Source organism: Pyxicephalus adspersus, chromosome 3 (assembly GCF_032062135.1).
Source record: "Pyxicephalus adspersus chromosome 3, UCB_Pads_2.0, whole genome shotgun sequence".
NCBI classification, from domain to species: Eukaryota; Metazoa; Chordata; class Amphibia; order Anura; family Pyxicephalidae; genus Pyxicephalus; species Pyxicephalus adspersus.
In genome coordinates, this window is record NC_092860.1 from 19,340,587 (window position 1) to 19,345,620 (window position 5,034).

Sequence of the window (5,034 nt, forward strand, 5' to 3'; positions counted from 1 at the left end):
GCGCCACAAGAGAGACACCTCACTCTTGTGCGCCCCCCCACACCTGCTGTGCCCTCTGAATCCCCTCTTGCAAGGCCAGGCACCACAGATCCAAACCCACATCCGTCAAGTGAACCCCATCAGAACTCAAAAACATACCTGTCTCAACCTCCAAGTCCCTATGCCGCACCACCAACCCCCCATTGCACACAAAGAACCATCCCACATCCTTATTCAATTTCTTCCTAGCCTTGTTTAACCTCTCCACAGACCTAGCCCCGGACCAATGCAGCCTACCAACCATATCCGACCAAACCACCACCAACCGCCTGAACCGAGTTCTTAATCCTAGCAAATCCCACTTGATATCCCTAATCAACTGCCTAACCGGCCTGACCCCCAAGTCATTCCCACCCAACAGCAGGTACCCGATCTAAACCCACAAAACGATTCAACTCTGGCATGACCCTGCTCCAAGTGAGACCCGGCACACCGAGCCATCGCACCAGCCCGACAGATCGAGGGATGCCCAGCTGTCTACCATCCGGACGAACAGCCGCTCTCCGCGCACCCCTCGACACATACGAGTCTCCTAGGATCCATACCAGGCCGGGCAACACACCTGCAACAAAAGTATAATTAAATAAATGTAACCCCCTTGATAACCAACCCATCAAGCACGACCAACCAACACAACCTCCACCTTTTCAAATGTACGCCCCCAACCAGCTAACGTCCCGACCTACCTCCCCCCAGCCGACAACCGCCCCCCCTTTAACTCCACACTTACTGCACAACCAAATGTGGCTGAACGTACAAATGAAAATGTCTGGACTCCCACCGACCAATCCGCTTAATGACCTCCTCACTTAAACCCCACCTAGCCGCCTCCGTAGCAGCCCCGATCCGAAAGGAATGCGAAGAGAATTCCTTATCATTCAAACCAGCAGCCCTCAGACACTTCCGAAACACCGCCAAAAATTGAAACCTAGACAACGCCTTGCCATCCTCATGTATCAAGAAAGGGCCCTCCCCTACCGGCCTGACCCCCAAAAATTCGCCCACCGCTGCAACTGGGCAAGCAATACCACCATCAACTCTTGCCAATTCAACCCTCAAACCCCTACCCAATTGGTCCGTCTTAGACCGAGAAATCCACAAGCTAACACCATTCCTCCTACAGACTACCTCATGCCGTTGCAACCCCCCTGGGCGACGAGTCGCCGGGCTCACCAATTCCCCAATCCACATTGCACCAAAGAAAGCTAAAACAAAGGCCACCCTGAACAGTAATACCTCAAAACCTGACGCACAAACCCCCTGCAACCGGCCCAGCACCGCCCGCAATACTTCAAAAGACTCCGGCCTCCGCCGATCCCTCACCAGGCGCCCCTTCCTAAAGCCTTTTAAGACCTGGTGCACTACAAATTCTTTTGCAACATTCCTCCAACCCAACAAATTAAACAAAAAAGCCCAAAGCCGCCAACTTGCGGTTCACCACCGAAACCGATACCCCTTCCGCAAAACAATGACATAAAAAATACAACAATAAATTCACACCAGAACATTCCACCCCAGGCCCCTCAATCTGAGCACAAAAACGGAACCACTCCACCCAAACCGAGTAGGCGGCCCACGTAGCAGGACTCACAGACTGCCGGACCATACCCGCTAGGAATCCCATACGATCCTCCACAATGCTGAAACTGCCGAAACCGATCCCACTGAAAACGAGACAAGGCATCCGCAATGTTATTCTTCACCCCGGGCACATGAACCGCCCCCACCGCAATATTCAACCTCAAACACCTCAGCACCAAATGCCTCAGCAGTCTAATCACCGGCCCAGACGAGGCAGAGAAATAGTTCACCACCTGAACCACTCCCATATTATCGCAGCTATAACGGATCTTCCTATTCGCCAATTTGAGACCCCAAATTTCCAATGCCACCACAATGGGAAACAACTCCAGAGCCACCAAATTGGATGCTAAGCCTGACTTAACCCACTCCTCCGGCCACGCCTCTGCACTCCACTCCCCTTGTAGATACGCACCATAACCACTACTTCCAGCCGCATCCGTGAACAGCTCCAGGTCTGCACTGACAACTGGCCCATCCTTTCACACCGAGCGCCCGTTGTACCCTTCCAAAAATTCCCTCCATCCCCCCAAGTCCGCCCTTAGCTCTTAATTCATCCGAATAAAATGCGTTGGGCTCCAAATACCCGCAGTTGCGGCTGCTAACCTCCTAGCGAAAATGCACCCCATAGGCATGATTCTGCAAGCAAAGTGTAACTTACCCAAAAGGGATTGAAGCTGTTTCAGCTGCAGCTTCTTGCACCTGCTGGCCTGCACTACCTCAGCAACCAACCCTCGCAACTTATCCGCCAGTAAACCGCACTCCATGGCTTCCGTGACAATGCCCAAGAAGGCCAGCTCCGTCGAGGGCCCTTCCATCTTGTCCGCCGCCAATGGGACTCCAAATCTCTGCGCGATATATTGCAGTGAACCTAACAAAACCCTGCAAACCGAAGAGTTGGCCGGCCCGATACAGAGGAAATCATCCAAATAATGAATAATGGATGCAACTTCGGTCACATCCCTGACCACCCACTCCAAAAAGGAGCTGAACACCTCAAACAGTGCCCAAGACAAGGAACAGCCCATGGGCAGACACCTGTCCACAAAGAATACCCCCTGCCACACGCACCCCAAGAAGCGCTGGCTCTCAGGGTGTACCGGCAGCAGGCGGAAAGCCGCCTCAATATCGGCCATCGCCAAAGGAGCCCCTTTGCCATACCGCTGCACCCACCGGAGCGCACAGTCAAACGAGGCATAAGACACCGAGCATAACTCGGGGTCAATGGCCGCATTCACCCAGCCCCCAAGGGGGTATGACAGATGATGTATCAGCCTAAACTTGTTCGGCTCTTTCTTGGGCACCTCCCCCAACGGAGACACCACCAAGCCCTCCATTGGGGGCTCCGCAAAAGGCCCCTCCATCCTACCCAGCTCTACCTCCTTGGCTAATTTTTCTGAAATGACCGCTGGACGGTCCAGGGCCTATTTTAGATTCCGAGCCCTAGGTGGCGGGGCCCTCAACGAACAAGGAATCCGAAAACCTTGCCAAAAAATCCGACTCCAACAAGTGTGTCGCGGCTCTGTCCGGATACCTACTAATTGGCGCGGGTCCCCCACCTTCACATGCCACCGGCCTGCCTACTACAGACCCAGAGCCTGCAGGCCCGGCCGCCATATTGGCAGGGCCCGCAGGCCCAGTTACCATATTGGCAGAGCCCGCAGGCCCGGCCGCCATATTGGTGGAGCCCGCAAGCCCGGCCGCCATATTGGCGGAGCCTGATAGCTCCGCCGCCATTCTGCATGCGCCCCGCACACGTGCGTCCTCCGGGCAGAGGCCGGCAGACTCCCCCCGCCATGCAGAGGAGCCCTGCCGCCGCACAGCTCCCCCAGCAGCAGCAGCCACTGTCTCTTGAGGCCGCAACTCCAGGGCTGCATTCCTATCCTCAGGACCTTCAGCAGTCAGAAGGGGCTGACTGCCCTCACCCACAGCGCGGCCACCAGCAGCATCCGACCTCCTGTCTCCTGCTGCACCATCAGCTCCACTGGAAGGAAGGAGAGAAGTTTGCATGGGATCCACAGCCCCACAAACTTCTCTCCTGCGACTCCGCCGTGGCAGAGGATTCCTCTCAGCCCCCTCAACAGCAGCTGCCTGCCGAGGCCCAGCTTGAGGGACCGGAGGGTCCCTAACGGGGCTCCTATAATGGCGCCGAGTCCTAGGGGCTCAGGACTCAGGCCTACTCCTCCGCGGCCGCCTGGCATCCGGGCCACCAGACGTGGGCACTGAAGCCATAAGGTAAGCAGCTATCCCAGCAACCAAAAAGCTTTTCCCTTCTTGCTGTCCCTGCGTGCAAAAGACCACTCATTCCTGACCTTTTTATTTCCTATTGCCCCTCCTTTCAAGTTCTTACAAGACATCTGACTGCAATGTGTGGTTGGCAAATGATAGGGTAAATTACATTGTTATTGTTCAAATAAACTCTGAGACCAACTCAATTTCTGGGACTTTAGAGCCCAACCATAATTAAATTGAACATGTAGCTCATCATAGCTTTATTGTTGATGAATGTAAAGTTAACATTCATGATTGTAACAAGGTGGAAATATTTTTTGGACTACAAATGTCAGAAAGGGTTAAAGAACGACAAAAAAACACCCAGGCACTGCTTAATTTAAAATTAGTAATTATCCTTATTGGACGCATAGAATAATCCAAAACAGCAACAGGTCCGGCAGCAAGATAACACAACTTGGTTTACCCCAGGGAGTGGCCATTTCCATAACATCCAACTGGGAAGAGTGAAGCAAGAAGAAGCTAACATTTCTTTATGTATCCAGAAAATGTCAGCATCAGCACTCATTTGTATGATATCTATAGTCAACAATTATACACTGATCTCAAACAGTCAACTCATTACATGATCATTGCTAGCTCGTTTTGACCAAAACTCCTTGTTACATTATAATATGAAAAAAACTTGCAAATGTTACTATGAGATTATATTTCATATATTACCAGCTGCTTTCTTTGGTGGCTGTCCAGTACAATGATCAGAAAGCCTCACCATTCATGTATCATAGATTGCTACATTTTAGGGGGAATACAAATGGGAGATTGAATGATGGAGAAGGATCTAGGTATTCTGGTCAGTTACAGACCTAATAGCATAAGATGGCATGCCACACCCTTTACTCTTTCTTAGCATTCGACAGATCTCATCTGGAATATGCAGTTCAGTTTTTGCATCAGGTAAAGATGAACTAAACTCAAAAGTCCCCCAAAACAAAAAAATACACTTACCTTAAATCTTGCAGGGCAGACGATCGGTCCGGAGGTTTCTTCCATCAGGTCCGGCGTCTTCCGGGCATCCGTCTTCGGGCCGGCACTCCGGGCACTGCCAACGTATCTTCTTCTTTTTGTGTTCTTCTTACTACATCACCTAACAAAGGCGCGAGATCAGGTTATGTAGACGGG